Here is a 23,712-nt window from a genome sequence, read left to right as displayed (position 1 = left end):
TTCACTTCTCTTTTTTTACCACCTGTTTTCTTTGGTGAGACACAGAGGGGATTTTGTGTTGGCTCAGTTGGTAAAACAAGCTTCCTTTAATCTTCTTTACAGTACTCTATTTTCCCTCTTTTCCACTGCGCCCCGCAGTGGGATCTTAACTATGCAGAGAGTCCTGCTGGATTTTTCAACACTTTCATTCCATTGCACTGAATAAAGACATTAGCATTTTAAGAAACAAAACACAAAAAGTTAGCCAATAATTTCAGATTTGGAAACTTTTGTACATTCTTGCTTCAAACCCCCAAAGTTTGACAGATGTCAAGTCCTCCAGAGACAGATTTTTCTAAAGCATGTGGAAGAGAAGCATACCATTGAAGAGCCACGTTCTGTAGTGTTATACCATCAGGGAAAAGAGCACTTTAACAGATACGTAATAGTCAGAACTTTTGCCAGAAGAGGGTGGTTTTTTTAATGCTTTTTTTTTTGTTCTATTTCAGTGAATATTTTCCAGAAAAGGCTGAAATATTCTTTTAAAGAGAACATCAGATTGAATGTTCCGACTCAAACTAGAGTTATTTACTTTACAAGTGGTATCTACTATGGCGAAGTAATGGAAGAGGAACCCGGCATGACCATTTTCCTCTGCAACAAGAAAAGTAGAAATAATACAGGCCAAGAGGAAGCCTGAGGAGAACCACAAAGAACTTTAGTGTTTGTAGCCAAGTATCCACCTATTTTGTTCCTAGACATGCCGATAACAGCAATTCAATTGGTGCCCTGCAGAGGGTGCTCCATAATTTATCACCTACTACAGTACATTAAGGTGCTGATTCAGCGGAGCACTTAACTACATTTAACTTTAACATGTCCCATTAAAAATCAGTGGAGCTACACACTTGCTTAAACGGCTTTGCTGAATCCCAGAGCCAGCTCAGTTAGACTAAATCTTCACCTTTTTTCAATTTGTATTTCCTTTATTTTTCGACAAGTTCCATGAATTCCCGGGCATTGTTAATTCAAAAAGCTTAGGTCTCCTGTGGTTGTTGACTGCAGCTTTTCTCCTTCAACTATGATCCCAGTATTCCTAGCCTTTCAATAGCCCCCCATCACTCTTATCCTTCTCTTTGACCTCTGCTAGCTCTCTCCTAGTGTCCCCTTTATTGAATGGTGCCCAAAAGTAGTTAAATTATGTCCTTTATTATTATTTGTATTACAATAATGCCTGTGGTCCCCAACCTCTGTTGTACTAGGCACAACACTGACATGTAAGTGTTACGTTCAAACTAGTAGACAGAGGTCAGGTACAGGGCTGGCTTTAGGCCAATTCCCCCGAATCGGGCCCCATGCCCTAAAGAAGAGCGCCTAACTTAGGCGCCTTTTGAATTTTTACTCACCTGGTGGCGCTCCGGGTCTTCAGCGGCACTTTGACGGCGGGTCCTTCACTTGCTCCAGGTCTTCAGCGGCATTTCGGCAGCGGGTCATTCAGTGCTGTGGAAGACCCGGAGCGAAGACCCAGAGCACCGCCGGGTGAGTCATCCCTGCCAGGGCTCCGTCGAAACTATTTGAATCGGGCCCCGCACTTCCTAAAGCCAGCCCTGGTCAAGTACTTGAGCTGGCCTACACGTACAGGGAGATTTTGGCAAACCAGTAAAGTGCCTGAAACTACTATTGGTTATTACTAAAAGCAAACAAGTCAGCTGGCCGCAAAGTGGCCATGCAGAAGCCTCAGCTTGACCAAGGCAAGAGGAGAGGGATTTTGGGGTGCCACAGAAAGGGCAGCTTGACCCTGCATCCTTCCTGTTAAGAATTGTGTTGAAGTTTCTGATACATGCGTTTTAAAAGAGCAGGATGTGCCCTCAGGAATGTGTCTGCCACATTCTGCCAGCTCTGGGAAAAAAACACACCTGGTTAATCAATAATCAGAAGAAAACCTCTTGCTTGACCAGTGAAACTGTTTGCTTAACAAGTTTTCTTTAAAGGACATGTCATTGTGTTACTAATGTGTAAAATAAGGGGGGGAATTTTGAGGTACTGGGACTCTTTGGGACTGGACTCTCCAAGGACAAAAAAGTTAGAAAAAGTTAAGTGTGAGTTGGAGAAAGAGGAGCCAGAGGGGAGCAGGGGCAGGCGCTGCTGGCTGGGATGGGGGAGGTGATAAAGGTGATAATCAAGAGATGGATTGCATGGGAAATGGGAAATGGGCATGCAGAAAAAAGACCATGTGAAAAAGTGTGTATGCGACAAGAACCAAAGATCAGCAGCAATGTGATGTGTGTGTGTGGTTTGCTAATATGGAGAAGCCTATATAATATGATGCATTGTACACAATAAATGATTTAGCTTGCAATCATATTGGTTGTTGTGCTTTATCCGGCCCGCACGTAACGCAACAGACTCTCCCTCTGAACGCATCTTGTGTTCCCCACCGGCAGACGGGCTGCCGCTGTGCCACTCAAGAGCCACACTCAGCTTCGGTAATTATCGAGGGGTGTTTTACTAACCTGTTGCAGACATGTGTAAGTGCTTGAGACTAAGTAAAGTTTAGCTTTAAGTGAAAGCACTAGTGTTGTCCTGTTTGTGCCAGCCATCTATTGGTCGGACAGCCATGTCTACCGTGATTTATTTGCTGACACCACCTTGCACAGAGTAAAAGTTACCAAGCGCTTTGGGTTGAAAGAACCCCAGGTAACATACAGTATCTATCACCTGTGGAGTAGAGATGTCAGTTCCTCCCACTGCCCACTTAACTTTAATAAAGAAAAGACAGAAAGAGATATTCTTCAAAAACACAAAGAAGATTTATTAAGGGAGGGAAAAGGGGAATAGCACTCTAGATAAAAGTGATAAACTGCAATTGTGGTTGCCCAGAATGGTAGGTGTGAAGCCTAGTCCCTCACACCCCCTTTGGCAATAACTTTCAACAGAATAAACTCTAAACAAAAATACCCCCAAACTATCCTGTGTCACAACAAATGACCTTGGTCTGGATTAGGTAGCTGGTGGTGATATCTGTCCTTGCAGCTTGGGTTCATTGGATCCTGGGCCTACGACTGACCATTCAAGACCCAGACTAGCACCCTAACTGCTTAACCAATCATAGACTATTAGGTTTGGAAGAGACCTCAGGAGGTCATCTAATCCAATCCCCTGCTTAAAGCAGGACCAACACCCACTAAATCATTCCAGCAAGGGCTTTATCAATCTGGGCCTTAAAGACCTCTAAGGAAGGAGATTCCACCACCTCTCTAGGTAACCCATTCCAGTGCTTCACCACTCTCCTAGTGAAACAGTGTTTCCTAATATCCAACCTAGACCTCCCCCACTGCAACTTGACACCATTGCTTCTTGTTCTGTCATCTACCACCACTGAGAACAGCCGAGCTTCATCCTCTTTGGAACCCCCCTTCAGGTAGTTGAAGGCTACTATCAAATCCACCCCCCACTCTTCTCTTCTGAAGACTAAATAAGCCCAGTTCCCTCAGCCTCTCCTCATACGTCATGTGCACAGCCCCCTAAATCATTTTTGTTGCCCTCCATTGGACTCTCTCCAATTTGTCCACATCCCTTCTGTAGTGGGGGGATCAAAACTGGATGCAATACTCCAGGTGTGGCCTCACCAGTGTCAAATAGAGGGGAATAATCACTTCCCTTGATATGCTGGCAATGCTCCTACTAATACAGCCAAATATGCTGTTGGCCTTCTTGGCAATTCATATCCAGCTTCTCGTCCACTGTAATTCTCAGGTCCTTTTCTGCAGAACTGTTGCTTAGCCAGTCGGTCCCCAGACTATAACAGTGCATGAGATTCTTTCTTCCTAAGGGCAGAACTCTGCACTTGTCCTTGTTGAACCGCATCAGATTTCTTTTGGCCGAATCCTCCAATTTGTCTAGGTCACTCTGGATCCTATCCCTACCCTCCAGCATATCTACCACCAGCTTAGTGTCATCTGCGAACTTGCTGAAGGTACAATCAGTGCCATCATCCAGATAAAAGGAACAGGAGTACTTGTGGCACCTTAAAGACTAACAAATTTATTTTAGCATGTTCTTTTTGCGGATACAGACTAACACGGCTGCTACGCTGAAACCTATCATCCAGATAATTAATAAAGACATTGAACAAAACTGGCCTCAGGATCGACCCCTGGGGCACTCTGCTTGATACTGGCTGGCAACTAGACATCAAGCCATTGATCACTACCTGTTGAGCCTGACAATCTAGCCATGTGTCTATCCACCTTATAGTCCATTCATCCAATCCATACTACTTTAACTTACTTGCCAGAATACCGTGGGAGACCATATCAAAAGCTTTGCTAAAGTCAAGATATATCACATCCACCGCTTTCCCCATATCCACAGAGCCAGTTATATCATCAGAAAAGGCAATCAGGTTGGTCAAGCACGACTTGCCCTTGGCGAAACCATGTTGACTGTTCCTGATCATCTTCCTCTCCTCCAAGTGCATCAAAATGGATTCCTTGAGAACCTGCTCCATGATTTTGCCGGGGACTGAAGTTAAGCTGACCGGTCTGTAGCTCTCTGGGTTCTCTTTCTTCCCTTTTTTAAATATGGGCACTATATTTGCCTTTTTCCAATCGTCTGGGACCTCCCCGACTTGCCATGAATTTTCAAAGATAATGGCCAATGTCTCTGCAATCACATCAGTCAACTCCCTCAGATGCATTAGCTCTGGACCCGTGGACTTGTTCACGTCCAGCTTTTCTAAATAGTCCTTAATCTGTCCTTTCACTACTGAAGGCTGTTCACCTCCTCCCCATACCAGGTTGCCCAGTGCAGTAGTATGGGAGCTGACCTTGTCTGCGAAGACGGAGGCAAAAAAAAGCATTGAGTACTTCAGCTTTTTCCACATCATCTGTTGCCTCCATCATTCAGGAACCGTCCCACACTTTCCCTGACCACCTTCATCTTGTCTAGTGACTTTTCTTTGCCTCTTGTTCACAGGTTGTATCTTTCCAGTTGGAAAATATCAAGCCTGTGAGACATCTTGTGCCAGAGTTCATTGGATGGCTGCGCAACCTTGAATGGCGAACAGCCTCTGGAATTAGACATACCTAGATGATGTAATCATTCATATATGAGATTGGGGAACCCACCTGGAGAAAGCTGAGGCAGTAGTGTGCACCTTAAGGCCGGCTGGCCTCACTGCTAAACCTGCTAAATGCACCACAGGGCTAGCATAGGCTAAGTACGTGGGGTATATTGTAGGAAGGGGCATAGTGAAACCTCAAATGAATAAGCTAGAAGTGATTTAAAACTGGCCCCGGCTGACCCAGAAGAAGCAGGTCCACGCATTCCTAGGCATACTAGGGTATTACCAATGTTTTATTCTCCACTTCGCCACTAAAGAAAGTCCCCTAACAGACCTGGTAAAGGCCCGAGGTCCAGACATGGTGAAGTGGACCGACGCAGCAAAGGTGGCATTCCCAGACCTTTGAACAGCCCTCTGTAATGACCCCATACTCACAGCTCCAGAGGAAACAAGGAATTTATTTTTACAAACAGGCACTTCTGAGGTGGGGTTGGGGGCTGTTTTGTCACAAATGGTGGGAGAAGAGGAACAACCAATTCTCTACCTAAGCAGAAAGCTTCTCCCAAGAGACCAGAAATATGCAGTAGTCGAGAGAGAATGTCTTGCTGTCAAATGGGCCATGGAGACACTACGTTATTACCTCTTAGGCCAGCGATTTACTCTTGTGATGGACCATGCACCCCTCCAGTGGATGCAGAGGAATAAGGAAAAGAATGCAAGGGTCACCAGGTGGTTCTTATCCCTACAACCATTCCAGTTCCGCATATGGAACAGGGCTGGAAGCCACCATGGCAACGCTGATGGCCTGTCACGAATACATTGCCTGGCGTCCCAAGTTGCCCAACTCCATTGTGTTGAGCAGAGTGGAGGGGGAGGGGGATATGTGATGGGGTGAGGCCAGATGGCTATAGGAAAGTAGTGAGAAACAGGTATGTTAGCCCCAGGTTAAGCAAATCCCTGCTACCATGGTAACCAAATGGCAGTTGCTCCAGGTTATTCAAGTCACCTGGGGCCAATTAAGATCCTTCTAGAAAGCAGTGGAGACAGCTAGGTTGATTGGGACACCAGAAGCCAATCAAGGGCTGGCTGGAACTAGTTAAAAGCCTCCCAGTTAGTCAGTTAGGGGTGCTTGTCAGGAGCTGTAGGAGGAAGCTGTGCTGCTGGGGAAACTGGGTAGTACAAACCCTATCAGGCACAAGGAAGGAGGTCCTGAGGTAAGAGTGAAGTGGGGGACTGCTGTTTACTCATCCTGTTTCAAAAAGGCAGCTACCAATAACTGCTACTATTAGGGTTCCTGGGATGGAGCCTGGAGTAGAGGGCCCAGGATCCCCCACTCTCCCTGATTAATCACAGAGACTGTGAAACAACAGAGACTGTGCAAGGGAGGGTTGCTTCTTCCCACCTCCCTTGCTGGCTTATGATGAAAATGACTCAGTAGGCTGTGACCCTTGCCTCTAGAGAGAGAGAGGCTACATGGAAGGTCATAGTGAGCCTCTGAGGCTAGTGTAAATATGCTTGGAAGCATAGGACCCACTGAGACAAGGTCAGTGCTTTGCCACACTAACTATTCTATATTCTTTAGGTTTACACAATGTCCCCCATTTCTCCTCTTCTCTTCAAAAATGTAAAGAACAATAAATGGCTACTCTCTAAAGCTAGTTTTGCCTTTGCATAGTGAATACACCTGTGTAATAAGATGTAGCCAGGTGAGACGCACTCCATGCTCAGAGATGGACTGCCAGAGTTCACCATTTTGCATGCATTTATACATAGGAGAAGAAAGAAGATCCTCTTTTCCACCTGGTTCAGCGTTTCAAAATTCTCTGTTGCACAGATTTCATCTTTACATACATGATGGGATGTGAGAATTGAGTGCTGAAGGTAGATAAGTAAATTCAGCTGCTGTCTGATGTCACCTCCCAACACGAATTTTACCCATAGAACATATGACCAGTGATGCAGACTTGGATAGAGGAATGGTGATGGGGTCAGAAGGACAAAACTGACTAGATGAGTATTCCCACATATATTAGATGAATCTACAGTCTATTAAAAGGAACATAGGACTTGCCTAATGATAAACTGAGTATCCTACCTACGACACTGTCCAATCCTGAAGGCTTCACAGGAAGGTGTAAACCTAATTATGCAACATTATCTCCTGAATGAGAATTCTTCCTGACCCATTCCTGACAATTCATTTTAAGCCCTGAAGCATGCTAGCCCTTATGGGTTTCATCCTAGCTAGTGTCCATTACAGCTGCAAGTTTTATTCATATAATTTTTCCTCCTTATTTTGATTGTGTGTATAGTTTTGCTCTTCTGTTTGCTTTAAGGAAAAAGTGAGCAAATTGTGGTGGGCTAGACGATGGGTAGGATTAAGGACATGCTTTCATGGGGTCCACTGATGAGAAAAATGTAAGATTGTGAGATACGGAGGCAGGAGAGTTTACTGTCGCAATGTGGAGGATATGACAGGAAAATAATGCCACTGAGAAATTAGCAGGGCCTGGGATCATCTCAGTTACGCCAGGGCTGAATGAGGCCCATTGATTTCAGAATGTAACCATGACCAAAGGGAGTGTCTAGAACAGAGCAAGCACCTTTGTGTGCTTTCAGGATTAATACAACTACCATCCTTCAAAATCGAAGGCAATGGCTCTTCCTTTCCTCTGTACTGAGAGCAGATAATACCAAAGTCAAAAGTGTTTGTCAAAAATATTGCTCTGGGGCTAATTAGTTCATAAGCGACACGCGGCAATAACAAATGAAAGACATCTATAAATATAAAAAGAACATTTCCAAAAGATCAGGACTGAGGGGAGAAAGATGTGTGCCTGCCAGTAATGGCTGGCATCAGTGACAAAAGGCAAGGAAAGCCTGAAGCCCTGGGAATGAAGTTCAGCTGCTTCTATACTGCTCCATCGACTTTTGATCTGTGTCAGAAGAGAACTGGCCTCAGCATAGACCAGGGGTTGGCAAACTACGTCCTGCACCATTTTAAGCCGGCTCCACTCCAGCACTCCATCTGATGAACCAGGTTGGGGGCCCCACCATGCAGCTTGGCTCCACTCAGACTCTCCAGCTGGGACCCCAGGATGGGGGCCCCACCACGCGGCTCCCAGAAGCCGTGGCATGGCCCCGCTCTGAGGGTCACGGACCACTCCATGCCTAGGAGCCGGAGAAGGGACAAGCCACTGCTTCCAGGAGCCACTTGAGGTAAGCGCCACTCGGAACCTGCACCCCGGAGACTGTCCCAACACCCTGCCCCAGCTCTGATTCCCCCTCCTGCTCTCCAAACCCCTTGAGCCCAGCACAGAGCACCCTTCTGCCCCCCAAACCTCTCATCCCATCCCCACCCCACCCCAGAGCCCGCACCCCCAGCTGGAACCTGCACCCCTTTCTGCAGCCCTGATCCCCCTCTGAATCCCTCAGTCCCAGCCCAGAGCACCCTCCTACACCCCAAACTCCTCATCCCCAGCCCCACCCCAGAGCCTGCACCCCACAACCAGAGCCCTCACTCCCTCCCACACCCCAACCCCAATTTTGTGAGCATTCAGGGCCCGCCATACAATTTCTGTTCCCCGATGTGGCCCTTAGGCCAAAAAGTTTGCCCACCCCTGGCACTGATGGGGAGAGAGAAGTACTATAGAGAGAAAGGATGGTCATATTCTCAAGGCACTGGATTGGCCTTAGAAGCTATTGGATACAGATCACAGCCTTCCTCTGTGGCCTAGGCAAGTAGCTTGGGGTGAGATTTTAAAAAGCACTTAAGTGAACTGGAAGAATAAGTCCCAATGACTATTGCGCATAAGTCACGTTGTGTATGTCTACATTGCATCTGGGAGTGAGCCTCACAGCCCAAATCCACACACTTGTGCTAGCGGGTCTTGTCCTCACACACTAAAACAGCTGTGGGGACATTGCAGCTCAGCCAGAATTCAGCCTATGAAGCCTGTCGGGGGAGGGGGGGGAATGGGGAGTTGAGAATCCGAGACACAACATCGAAGGATCATCCACATAACTATTTTTAGCGTGTTAGTGCCAGCCCCTCTAGCACAAGTCTGTGGACCTGGGCTAGGAGGGTTGCTCTGAGAAGCAGTGTAGACATAAGCTTTAGGTAGTCTTGAATATCCCCTCTCCTCTCCTGCCCCCACAGAATCTCTTTGTGCCTCAGTTCCCTAGTTAAAAAAACAACAAAACACCACTCTTCCTGCAAGCCTCTCTCTGGCTCATCTATTTGGATGCAAGCTCTCCATGGCAGGAACTTTCTCGTACTAGGAATATGCATAGTACCTAATACAAAGGGGCCCTGATCTCACTTGTGGCCCCTGAGTGCTACTGTAATATAAATCATGAATATGCTGTAAAACAGCAGCTTGGTAAGCAGAAGGCAAGTCTTATGTCTGTTACTCAACACTAGGTCTCAAGCTCTGAGAATGTATCCTGAGCATTTTGAAAAACATTCCACTCACAGATCCACTCAGACAGCACATGTATATTTTCTTGTCTCCCCCACTCTTCCTTCGCTTTCTATGACTAAGGACATTTGCATCCTTGTTTATACAGAGTCCATCTGCTCCTGCACCTGAACGCACCATAATCCTCTGTCTGTGCCATCACTATCATTTCTCTCCAGCAACCAAAGTCATGTCAAAAACAAAGGATTATGACTTCAGGTGGAGAAAATAAGCAGCAGGAGCAGATGGACCCTTAAGGAACAAAGATCCTGTTTTCATGCAAATGTTCCAACAATCTAAAGAACAACTGGAGAGAAGTGAAGAAAAATGTGTGATTCCATCCCAGTATAATCTGTGACGACTGTGTAATGTTTCTCAAACTTTCCATTGGGGTTTAGACAGAATTTGAAGGAGATAAAAGCTAGAAGAAATAGAGAGGAAACAGTCAGCAGTAGGAAGGAATTTAAGCAGGCCCTCTGGGGCTAGATACTAGCTGGTGTATATCGGCACAGCTCAATTGACTTGAATGCAGACACACCAATTTACATGAGCTGAGAATCTGGCTAGTTATAATCACAATAAAGATGACCAACTGAAACACTGTTCAGGATCTGTGCATTTCTATGGATGACCAAGATGATGGTTGGGGAAACAACTCTTCCACAAACCCTGTTCATTCCAGGTTCCAAAGTGATGAGTTCCACTACTGGCACCCTGTTAAACAGTATACAGTACAAGCCCATCAACCAAAACAGCCCATTACCCCAAGTCCGATTGTCACCCAGTACCGTAGGCAGTCCAGGACCTTCTCACTTGGTTTCACAAGCCAACAAGTCTGCATTTACTTTGATATATGCTCCATGTCTCCCCACTTGCCCTCAGTGATGATCTGCTTTTGGAAAAGCCATCTAGCTTCTTCCAGTGCTAGCCCACTGGGAGGAAGCCAGTCTGAATCCATTTCACTGCGTTCTTTGTTTCCCTTCCCCCAATAGAAGTTTCTTCTCCAGTTTTGGTTGGCCTTATGCATCAGCTGGTCTCCCCCTCACTTTGTGCTGGTCTTTTTGGATCCAGAGTGCAGCCTACCATCAGGTGTGGCCAACCATCCAGACGTAGGGAAAGCAGAACTTGCTCCTCGGGAAAAAACAGTTGGCATCCACCTCACTGCACTATGGGCTTCAAGGACCTAACACATGGAGTTGCTTCCAGCAGCAGCTTGCTGTCATTTTTTTCCCCCCCTGCGCTCTGGGCTTTGAAAACCGGGAGAGCAGGACTCTCCTCTAGAGCCAGTCTTCACTGCAATCCAGGGAGCTGGCCAGCAGGCTTTGAACAACCCATGTTGCAGAGGTTTGGAGATCCAGAGTGCAGTATTCAAAGCCTTGAAGGCCTGGCTTCTAGTTTGAAGGTTTTGGCTGTCCCCCAAGACAAAGCTGTCCTATTTTCAGAATTCTGACATGTTCGTATTGCGACAAGGTGCTCGTATTGCTTATTATACATAAATAAATGTGTGTTCATTAATTTTCCTGTCTGTGAAGAATTGCAGCCCATGTGCTGTCAATCTAAATTAGACCAGTTAAGAACATTTTGTCAGGTAAAATAAAGATGAAATGCAGGTGCATGGGGAGGTAGTAATTGCAGATTCTTTTGAGTATCTGTTTTGTATTAGTGGGTGACTTTTACAGTAATCTTTGAATGTCTGTATACAGTGCTGTTGGCTAAAATGGGTTATCCCAGGCCGGTGCTGAGGGATGGCAGTCTAGGAGATTACACCCACCTTCCCCTGTGATGGCAATGGAAGGTGAACTTCCACCACCAAGTTGTGGTTGGTAGGATCCTGGTTAAAGTGGATGGGGGAGAGAAAGCATGCAGAATTTGGACAAAACTACATAGATGCCCAGAAGACCCTGCAGTGTATATAAGTTGTCTGTATTAGACTTCAGTAGGCTTTGAGGAAAAGTCTCTAGAGCAGAGGTCCCCAAACTGTGGGGAGTGTGGAGGAACATTCAGGGTGGGTCAGCCCCCATGGGGGGCAGTGAGGAAGCACCACCCAGCCCCCAGGTCTGCTTTGGCCCTACCCCTAGCCATGGCCTTGGTTCCTGACCCTGTACCTAGCCCCGTCCCCAGCCTCAGCTCGGCTCTGCACCTTGCTGCTGGCCCCAGCCTCCACTGTGGCCCCATCCCCAGTCCCATCCCCACCCCCACCCTCAACCCCTGACAGTGGCTGCATTACTGGCCCAGGGCTGAGGCTGGGGGCACGGGCGGAGCCACACCCAGCCACCAGCCCCCACTGAAGCCCAGCTGCAGCTCCGCTCCTGCCTCCAGCCTCAACCCCCGGCTGTGGTTCCATTCCCTGCTCTGGCCTTGCTCCCAGCACCAGACTCACCACCAGCTGCACCCCCAGCCTTGGCCCCCTTGCTCTCTCTGCATCCCACCTCCCCCCGGGAGCTGTGGCCACACTCCTGACCCAGCTTGGGGGGCAGCAGGGGCGGGTGCAAACAGGGGCTGTGACCCTTAAAAGTTTGGGGACCACAGATCTAGAGCTCCCAGCTCTGAATCACAATCCTGGAGCCTTCGAGGTGTGCCAGCCAGCTCCCTTGCTTTTAAGGGTTGCCAAACAGCTTGTCCATGAGTGATCCGATCTGGAGAACTCTGCTCTATCGGGCCTCAAAGCTTGGAACACAGTAAATCTGATGGCCGCTTCCCCAAGGCTGGATGTGGGCTGCACACTTCAGGTCTCTGAGGGCAGTGAACTGGATGGCAGTCACCTCTTTGAAGACCAGTCAGCCCTGGAGAGAGATTCTGTGTAACCCACTGGTGAGTCTGTGCCCAATCCATAGATGACAGAAAGCTTTAGCTCAAGCTGTAGCAGCTTATGTTTTTTAGCTCTGTAGGGCCATAGTTCAACCCCAGTGTTGCTCAAGATGGTGGTCATGCCACCCATATTCTGTTTCCTCCCACAATGAAAGGATGCCTAGCTGGCTACCACTGAGACCACCAATGGGAGTTGTAGACACATGCCACCTGGTTTTCAGTTGAGATTGTAAATATGGTTTACTGATAGCATTTCAGCACTCCCACAATCTGATACAGGCAGACACAAGGAGTGAAGAAGTTTTTCTGATTATTCATTAAGCATCTTAGAATAATTATAAACCCTCAGGAGTAGAGCTGGTTGGAACATTTTTGACGAAATGAATTTTTTTTCGAAAGATGCTGTTTCATCAAAGCTGAAATGCTTTGTGGAAATGTATCAACTTCAACAAAAAGTCTTCAATGGGCAGCTTTCTGAGATCCAGAGCTCCTTAGTTAAGAGAGAGACAGACTCCCCTTGCCGCAACTGAAAACCTGACCTTTTAAAATCCAAAAATGGATGTTTTGTCACAATTCCACTTAAGAAAATGTTTGAAAGGGGTGGTCTTCACTCCAAATGCAGAACCAAAACAGATTTTGAAGACTCGAAAGTTGTCACAAAACTGAATTGTCCTCCAGTCAGTTCTACTTGTGATCAAGAAAAGAGCCTGTACCCAAAGGTAGTGTTCAATATATCTTTGTGCTGTGCTTTACCATCAAACACAAAACCAAAGCTCAATAATTCCCTACCCCTTTAAGGGCCAAAGATATATCATGGTGTAAAATATGGTTTAATTTAGCCAAGTTGCAAGACAAAAGCCAATCTACTTTTCCACTCAGGTAGAACCTCTCTCTAGAGCAGGGATCGGCAACCTTTGGCACGCAGCCCATCAGGGAAATCCGCTGGCAGACCGGACTGGCTTGTTTACCTGCAGCATCCACAGGTTCGAACGATTGCAGCTCCCGCTGGCCGCGGTTTGCCATTCCAGGCCAATGGGGGCTGCAGGAAGCGGTGCGGGCCGAGGGATGTGCTGGCTGCCACTTCCCATAGCCCCCATTGGCCTGGAACAGCAAACTGCAGCCAGTGGGAGCTGCGATCGGCCAAACCTGTGCACGCTGCAGGTAAACAAACCAGCCTGGCCTGCCAGCAGATTTCCCTGAGGAGCCGCGTGCCAAAGGTTGTCGATCCCTGGTCTAGATCTTTTTCCCTGATCCTCACTGAGGTCTGATCACCCCAAAGCATATTGCTCATCTGTGTCTGTGTGAAAATAAGTTCCCCACAGCTGGCCCAGCCCAGCTCTGTTATCTTGCAAATCCCTGAACTCAACAGGTAATTAACCACTTCCCAGTCACCCTATGGATGGGATAATCCACTTGTCATAGATACATACATTATAAGGACAGAAGAGACTATTAAATCATCTAGTCTGATCTTCTGTATAACATAAGCCTTACAATTTCATCTAGTTAGTCCTGTAATGAGCCCAATAACTGGTGTTTCACTAAAGCATATCTTCCAGAAAGGCATCATGACCTTATAGACTAAAATAATACAGCCTCAGTGAATGACTGTCAAGATGCAAAATTAGGCTTTTGCCACTTCTGTCTCACTGCACTGATCAAGAAAAAAATAGGTTTCAATAACACATGTTTCATATGCTCTGGGAATTCATATAAGAGGCACTCTTTATATTAGGAACTCTTCAATATTTATGAGCTGAAACACAAGGAAAGCAAACAATGTTAAGCAAGGGAAGGGAGGTGGGAAACAGACAATGCAAAGGTTTTAGTTTACAGTGCAACATTCCTCTTGACGTTATGGAAGAGAGGAGGTGGCACCATGAGCATTTTACAATTGCTATCATGTGATGTCAGACTGCAAGTGTGGGTTTCTTTAAAGACTTAATTATATGCTTCCTCCTTGTATGCGTGGGTGACCTGAAAACGGACACATCCCTTTGACATCTTGTTTTCAACATGTAGCTTTCCTAATAGTTACGTGTCACAAATACATGTTTATTGGAAGCCGGTTTTCACTGATACAAGGAATGAGCTGGCTTTTGTAAGTGTGTCTGTGTGTAGGTGTCTCATTATACAGTATATTTTTTCTTTTAACTTCTCTACTTCTTACAAGAAGTGATTTTGACACAGGAATATATGCAGTATGAATGGGAGAGTGAGTGCACAAATGTCATTTGTTTGGGGCAAATCAAAAGAGAACTTTTCCCAACTATTAAACATTTCCAAACTATGCTTTTGTCTCTGCAGTTTTATAGGATGGTCAGGCCCAGACTAAAACCTGAGATCTGAAGAGCCCCTGTTTAGATCAAAAACTTGTAATGAACTATGTGGCTCAGGTTCACCTCCCATTGTTATTGCTATTGTTATTCAAAGGGGGTATATATTGGGGTCCATGAAGTCCCAGAGAGGGAGTCATTGTGAGAGGGGGAAGGGAACAAATTGGAAAAGTGGCAGTTGGATGGCAGTGTTTTCTCAGTCAAGGGAAATGCAGCTTTCACACAAACAAAAATGTGGTTCACACAAGCACAGAGCAGAGGGCTGTAGGAGTTCCAGTTCCTTTAAAAACTCTGAAGGAGTTATTCTCCCTCATTAGTCTCTCTTAGTTCCTATTCTATCTGGGGTTCCTACTTCCCTGCCAAAGAAGAAAGGGGAAGCTATATACCTCAAAACCAGCTGCGTGAACTCCAGACTGTATCTAGCTCAATACTTCCCAAATAACTACTTCTGCCTCTCAGCATGGCTCTCGAAAGCCTTATTCTTGGCAATGAATCATCACAACTCCATCTGTAAGAGAGGAGGAATTGTGTTTATCAGTGATCTACACTGCAGCACACTCAAATTCTGCTTTGTGGGAAGGAGTTGACCATGAACTGGATAGTGCAGAACTCCTCTCTACTAGAGAAAGAATAAGAACGGCCCAGCTGTGTGTCATAGTCCCTAAATGCTAAACTTAATGAAAATCCCTCTTTAACTCAAGGACTTCTTTAACTCTTGTGCTTTTCGAGCAGGAAGATTTGGGTTCTATCCATGCTGTCCAGTATGGCCAGCTAAAGTGTGCAGCTTAATGAAAACCAAGGAATACTAGGTGGCCAAAGATCTGTTTCGATACTGCAGGTTTTCGAGTGCTTTCCTGTAATTCCTGCTCTCCACTAGGCCAGTAGGCCCTCAAAGAACAGCCTTGTGTGTATTTCACCACTTCAGATTCCAACACCATCTGCAACTGAGAAGTTCAGAGATGCATGGAAGTGAAAAGTAGGAAGGATGAGTGAATATTTCAGAACCTTTCAAGTGGCTTAGTTTGGATTGGATTCTTGTTATGGGTAACTGACAAGGAGTTTTCTTTTTTCCCGAAACTGGAAAAATATTCCTGTTTATCATGGTTTCATGTTATGGGTTGAACGCCCATAGGTACAAGTATAAGAACATGAAGCCAAATTCTGCCACCTTTTAGTCATGCTGACTAATATCTCATACTCCATATGTAGTCCTCCGATTTCAATGGGACTCTTCATATAGAACTTCTCCACTCAGGGTGTGTAAGGGCAGCAGAATATGGCCCATAAAAACCAAACTGGGTTGGATAAAGTATGAAGAGACTCAAATCTCACTCAGAACAAACTCAACTAAACCAGAAACTCTGTTTGAGAGTTTAAAGTTCAGTTAGGTTATTTTGGATCAATTTCCCACATCTCTGCTTCCTGCTTTGAGCCAGAAGGAGAGACAGGTGCCAATCAAAATCCATTTCTAAACACCCACTATCTCATGAAAACTTTGCAGCTCAGGTTTGTCCCTAGTCACAATTGGAAATAATGAAACATTATGGGTACGGTTATTCCTGGGGAAATATTCTTACCTAGACAACTTGGAAGCAATCAAAAAGAGACCTACTCTAGAGTGAGTAAGCAACCATGATAATAAATTTCAGAGATAACTACCATAGCACATCTTCAAAGGAAATAAACACCACAGGTATAAGACTAATCCACAGAAACGATTTAGGGAAAAAAACATTTTACTGAGAATTTTTTACAAGTCAGTCAAACCCACTGGTGTGTAGCCTTTAACCTTAGTGAGTGAAAGATTAGTGGGATTAGAGCTCTCCTTTTGACATAAGCAAAGATCTATTACATGCTAGATTTCTTTTTTAAACACACTTCCATGAGTCTGAGCCACCTCTCAGTGGTTATTTTTTTCCTCAGAAGAGTTGCTAGTCAGAAGGATGCTACAGCGGTACTCAACTTTTATAAAAAGTTCCGAGAGAGCAGCACTAAGGCAGGGAGAAGCGTTCTGACAAACCTGAGGGGGATGATCTTCTGTGTCCCAAGATAAAAGCTCCTCACAGCAGGGTACTGGGTTCTACTGTGGAAGGCAGGCACTTTGTGTCAGTGAAAGAGTTAGCTCTTTGGGGTGTGTTCAGGAGGCTGCTACTGAGAAGGAGAAAAAGGGATCTCTTAGTATGCAAAATGGCCTCTGCATAGACCTGTTGGACATTCTTTGGGTTCTGATATCACCATGAGTTTTCTGCCACTCACATTCTTCTTTCTACCCCTCTCTCCTCTTCTGAGGCTCATTCTCAAGGGAGGAGGGATAGCTCAGTGGTTTGAGCATTGGCCTGCTAAACCCAGGGTTCTGAACTCAATCCTTGAGGGGGTCACTTAGGGATCTGGGGCAAAAATCAGTACTTGGTCCTGCTAGTGAAGACAGGGGGCTGGACTTGATGACCTTTCAGGGTCCCTTCCAGTTCTAGGAGATAGGTATCTCTCCAATTATGATTATCCAAGAGCTCTGGAAGTCTGTAGGAACAGTGATCAGTACAAATCCAACATTTTGGACAGGTTGTGTCTCACTGTAGCAGGTGTCTGGTCATATGACTCTCCAGATTTACATCTCCTTGATTGGCTGCTATCACTGTCGGCTATTGTTCTCACTAAGTTTGTTTTATAATTCAGTTGTATTCATGAGCTTCTGGGACCAGAGCATAAGTGTATGGTGGTCTTGTTCCTTGGAGGCAGAGAGAGTTCTGATCATGGCTCATCTTTGCAGCAGCCAATGATGTGTGTCCACATCTTGTCCAAATATTGGTCAAAGGAATGACTAGCTACATGGGAAACAGCTCACAGTATCCATAAGCAAATCTGACTTCTTTCTTTGTGGCCAATCCTGCAGGGTACTCAAATCCTCTCTCATGCAAAACTCCCATTGGCGACGGTAGTCATTTAGCCTGGATAAGGACTGCAGGATTCATTTTCAAGATAAGGAGACTATATGTGGAGCACTAACAACAAAAATGAAATCGCTAGCAAGATTCTGATCTCAATTACAGTGGTTTAAATCTGGCTCCATTAACACCAATGGAAATAGTCTATATTTAAACTAATGTAACTGAGAGCAGAGTCTGGCCACAGATAAGGTAGACACCAAAATCCATTTTGCACCCAAGCATGAAGTTAACAAGGAAGTTGCAAAATGTTCTGGCAGATCAAAAAAAAAGTTTAAGCTTTGGTATTTAATACATATATCTGCATTCTCAAAACCTCATGAAAAAGAGTATTTTATTATGAACCAGATGAGGTAGGTAATGTTATCAAAACAGTTTGCAGCCCAAAGAAAATTTGAGCCAAGACCAGACAGCCTAAAAATATTATCTGACTTAGATAATGTTTCTTTTTCATTTATCTATTGACAGTTGAACTCTTAAAATCTGATCCATCCATTCAAACGGAGAAGTAAGTTGTTTTCTATCAGTTTTCAAACTCTTAACTTACGGTTTGTTCATTTGTTCTTGGTCTTCTAACATTTCACTCCAACTCTTACTCTCCCTTCTCTCTATTTGCCTTCTGGAGTTTTTGTTCTCTCCCATATTATTTTTACTTTTGTAACAACCGAACAATCTCTCATTGGGTAAGGAGTATTTGTCCATTGTAAATCCTCCCCTTTGAGGTTTTGGGTGAGGGCTTTTTGCCTAAAGACCCATGTGTTGGGCCTTTCTAACACCCTAATTTCTCACCGTTCTTTTCTGTGATTCCCTTACCACATACAGTTCAGATGACAAAGCTAACTTCATACATGCAAATGGATTTTGCACACTGGCTTACTGGCAATGTAATTGTTGTTTGTTCTGCACAATTAAGCGGTCAGGCCTATGAACTGATCAGAGGCAATTCTTCCTTTCTTGTTTTACTTTTAAAAAGAATGAAATATCTGTAAGTATTGGTGGGCTTCCTTTCATCCATGGGATTTGAACAATATTACACCATTTTAATGAAGACATGAACACAGAATGATATTTAATTCAGGCCACCTTCCTTGTGCTTACATTTATTCATGGCCAGATTTCCTTCGTGGGTCACATACATACTCCTTCTAACTTGAGTTTTCTTCCATCATCCTACCAGCTTCCTATATTCCCCTTGTACCTCTCCTGAATTGTGGATAGGGTCTCTGGTCCCTCCAGGTGCCTTCACAATTGCACTAGCTGTAATATGCATTTATCATAATTCTAAGTCAACACAAGCCATTTCCAAAAGTATCTGTCTTAACTAATAAAACATACAATGGGGGACCCCTATCAGGAGTGTGGCCCTGGATGCTACAATAGCAATAAACAACCACAACAAATAGTTGTTATATTTCCAAGGGAAATGACAAAAGCCTCCTCACATGAGACATCTCAAACTAAGCTGGAGAAAGCACTGAAAAAAATTATGATAGGAGAAATGTTGTATCATTAGTGGATGGACAAGGTGACTTCTTCCATGTTTAGTTTGCATGATAGTTATGAGCTGGAAGCTGCTGCAGAAAGAATTATACAAAAGAGATGGGGCTTAATTGTTATATTTTAAAATAAAAGTCAAGCCATATTTTGTTGGCAGTAATAACGTCATTATGAGTATTATACACGTAAGAACTACACAATCAATGAACTGTGGGGGTTTTCTTTTTTCCAATGCATTTATATTATTGAAAACAAAAGCTCCCTTCTGAAGCTGAATTCCGATGAATGTGAGTTAACACTCATCAAGAAATTCTGTAAAGAAAGAGCTCTACAATGTAAGGACCTTGCCCTGCTAACTCTTATTCATGTAAATTGACCTTCACAGGAATGCTCCCATTCTATTTAACTGCAGAAGTATATAACATTTTGGAAGGAGACACCAGTTGATACAGAACCCGAGGTGGCCTGGTTGCTGCAGAGCAAGTTTATTTACAGCTAACGAGATAGAGTGGTTAGAGTATCAGCTATTTAGAGCAGTGGGCCCTACATTTCATAATTAGCAGTAAGTGTTACAAAATCATTGCTGAGAATACATTTAGCATGAGAACTGTTTAAAAACAGTCAGTGGATAATATCACTAAAAATAGATTAAGCACTACGTTGTCACCTGGAAAATCATGTTTCTGTTACAGTGAAGAGTCAGTTTGGAGGGGATCTCCACCACAGTTTCAGCCCATGCATGCCCCTCTTTTCCTTCTTCCCCAACCTGTGCCCCTCACACACAGTCCTTCCCTCCACTGTTCCCTCTCCACTTTTCTTCCCATTTAGCGTATCCCATCTTAACTAAATCCATTCCCTCCCCCCTGAATATAATGGAACTAACCCGACATTGTTCATTCTGCTTGCGTGTAATACCCCTCACCTCGTGCTTGTCTTGTTTGGTTAGATTGTAAGCTCTTGGGGGCAGGAACAGTCTACTACTCTGTACAACACCTACCACCAGGGGCCCCATTCTTGGTTGGTCCTTAGGTACTTCTGTAATCAACAAGAATAATAAATAACCTAGACCCTAGCAGACATTTGCCTTCTACTTAAACAATAGACTTGTCCATGATTCAGAAGTGTCTGCTGAACTGAGATGCTGAACTGATGATGGGAGCTGGTCCCAGGCTACTGGTTGCACGGGCATGTAAGGATGTGTAACCGATTCTGGTCACCACAAGGGCGGACTTTTGTTTTGCCAGTGGGTGATCCTCTCTGCCCCCCACCCCCACCCATGCAAGCAGCAGGCAGCGCCTTGTGGGGGCAAGAGGCCAAGGAGGGGCAGGGACTCCGGGCAGAACAGGGACATGGTCTGGGCACCAGGGCCCACAAAAGATTAACCCGGCCCTGTGGGTACTGAGCAGCCCCTAATTTTTTTTTTCGGTGGGTGTTTGAGCCCCAGAGGATCCATGGAGCCGGAGCCTATGCAGGTCACAGTAAATACTAAATGAGCCATGGCGTAATTCCAATTACTTCAGTGGAGTTAAACCAGGGATGATGTTGGACCAATGGGTTTTGTTGGTGACAGCCTAGTAATTGCATCAAAAAATTATATGGAGTCTATTTTAGAACAGTGATGTTGCGGGATACAGTTAGCGTATGTTGGGGGAAACTAGCACAATGGCACCCTAGCCTACGCCTGGCTCTAGTCTGTACCATCAATCCACCGTACGATCATCACCAGATTTACAACGAAGTAAAATGCACAGGCGACTGCCTCACCCTGATTAACTATGATCCACATTGACCGTTCTTGGCTCTGCTGATGAGCCAGTGGAGACCACATTCCACTCTCCAGCCTAAATCCAGGGTACGCCCGTCAGAGACTGGCATGTGGGTGGAGCAGGAGTCAGGAACCAGGAATCTGAGCCAAGGGGGCAGAGCTGGAGCCCGAGGTCAGATGCCAGAGCTAAAAGGTAAGCGCTGAAATCAGAGCTGAGGGTGAGGACTGGGTTACCCTAGGGCAGGCCTGCACAACATATGGCCGGAGCCTCACTGTGCGGCCCGCGAGGGGATTCTAAATCCCCCACACACGGCACTCTGCGGGCAGCCCAGAGCCCTTTGAATCTCAGCCGCGTCCGGGAATCAAAAGGCTCTGGGTTGTCCGCAGCCGCGGGGAGCCCAGAGCCCTTTAAATCCCAGCCGCGGCCGGGAATCAAAAGGCTCTGGGTTGCCCGCAGCCGCGGGGAGCCCAGAGCCCTTTAAATCTCAGCTGGGGCCGGGAGTCAGAGGGCTCTGGGCTGCCCGCAGAGATTCCCAGCCGCGGCTGGGATTTAAAGGGCTCAGGGCTCCTGGCGGCTGCGGGCAGCCCAGAGCCGTTTGAATCCCGGCATGCGGCCGCTGTTTGCCCCCTCCCCAGACCTCTGCCCCAACTGCCCCCAGGATCCCCACCCCTATCTAACACTGCTGGTCCTTGTCCCCTGATACCCCTCTCCTGGGACTCCTGCCCCTAACTGCCCCCCAGGACCCCACCCCCTATCTAAAGGCCGCTGCTCCTTGTCCCCTGATTGCTCCCTCCCACGACCCCTGCTGCATCTGCCCCTTGGGACCCCAGACCCTATCTAAGCCTCCCTTCTCCTTGTCCCCAACTGCCCCCTCCTGAGACTCCCCCAACTTTCCCCAGGACCCCACCCCTACCTGTCCCCTGATAAACCCCTGGGACTCCCATGCCTATCCTAGTGCTGCCTGTCCCCTGACTGCCCCCTGAACCTCTGCCCCATCCAACCATCCCTGCTCCCTGTCCCTTGACTGCCCCCTGGAACTCCCTAACCCTTCTCCAGCCCCCTTACCGTGCCACTCAGACCAGCGTGTCTGGCTCCATGCAGCTCCAGACACATTGCTGCCATGCTCCCCGGTGGAGCCCACAGCCCCACCCACCCCCAGCACCTGCTTTCCAGATTTGAACACCTCAAAATTCAGGAGTGCTCAAGCTCAGTTTGGGCAGCTGTTACTTCATTTCTCCCAAATCAAATATACTGATCCACTGTAACTTGCTCTAGAAAAAGCAGGATAAAATTGAGCAAGAAATGCTTATTAGCACAGGAATTGCTATTTTCAACAGCCATTGCCTTTTTGTTTGTTTAAAAGGAAGACAGTGATATTGCATTGGCAAATTCCCCATAGAAAGAAAGAGTGGAACAAAAGAATAATAAAGGCACCTCAACTTTTCCTCATTTATGGAGGACAGTCTTATAATATGCATCCAGATATCCTCCAATCACACAAGCTGAAAATTGTTCCACTTTACTGCAGCTCTGTAACCATATGGGAACCAATACTGTCTGTGTTTTGTGCACATCCAAAATTCCTGCTGAATGACCTGCCCTGGGAGCGTTACCAGTGACCCAGAGCTGGGGAGGCAGGAGGTGTGTGTGCGGGGGAGGCACTGGTGTGGGGGAGCCCAGGGCTGGGGCAGCAGCAGGGTGGGGGGAGGGCACTGACGGGGAGGAAAGGGGGAAGCCCAGCGCTGGGGCGGCAGGGGGTGTGGGTCAGTGGGGGGTGAGCCCAGGATTGGGGCAGCAGGGGGGAGCCCAGGGCTGGGACAGGGGACAGCCAAGTTTTTTTTTGCTTGGGGCAGCAAAAAACCTAGAGCCGACCCTGCCGGGTTCCCCCAGCCGCCGGAGCCCCAGGCCCTTTAATTTGACCCTGAGGGCTCCCAGACACCTCTTCAGCTGGGAGCCCCCGGTTGATTTAAAATAAAGTATCACCTCCCCACCGCCAACCTTCCTTTTTGGCCCACAGCTGTTTTGGTGGGGCGGCGCTGGGGAAGGAGGGTTTGTTTCTGCAAGGCTGGACGGCCCTGGGGCAGGGTGTTTCTGCGGGGCCAGGAGGTTTCGGCCCTCGGCTGTTTTCTTTGGAGGAATGTGGCCCTCGCCGCTTTACGAGTTGTGCAGGCCTGCCCTAGGGCAAGGTAAGACGGGGCAAGGCTGGGTCCAAGGCGGGAGCGAGCAGACACTGTCACTGCCATGGGCAAATGGTCTGAGCAGCCACTGCTGCCGGGTGTAAGAGCCAGCCTGCTGACTTTTCCAACCAATCAGGTAGCCTACTGCAGGCCAGCTGTGCTCGTTAAGGAGCCTGGGGACTACTCTGCAGACCCTGCTTCCAGACTGGCTCTGCTGAAGGCCCTGGTTCCTGACAAAGCCCATTGATTTCAGGGGAGTCATTGCAGATACACACTGGTACAATAGAGAGCAGAATTTGGCCACCAGTCTTTAAAAGTGTAAAAATCACTATGGAACAGATCCTGCCTTGCTGTTACATGGTGAGTGAGGGGACGGTGTAAGGAGACTCCCTTTCTCACCTGGTGAAGACTGCATGGGTATGTCTATATGGCATTGTAAACTCAGGTCTGTGGGACCTGTGCTTGTGGACTCAGTGTTTCCAAGCCAGTGCTTGCGCATCCACACTGCATTGTAAGCCCGGGCTTACAATTGCTGACTTTGGGTCTCACAGCCATGCTAGCACATCCATACTGCACTATGCAGACCTCCTGACTTGGGACTGCAGTTTGAGCTGCTTCCACACTTCAAAATGACAGCACTTCAACCTGAGGCACAGGGGACTCTGGCTCAGACCCTCCTCTC

Source organism: Mauremys reevesii, linkage group 6, assembly GCF_016161935.1.
Source record: "Mauremys reevesii isolate NIE-2019 linkage group 6, ASM1616193v1, whole genome shotgun sequence".
Lineage (NCBI taxonomy): Eukaryota > Metazoa > Chordata > Testudines > Geoemydidae > Mauremys > Mauremys reevesii.
Note: the sequence above shows the minus strand (reverse complement) of the source record.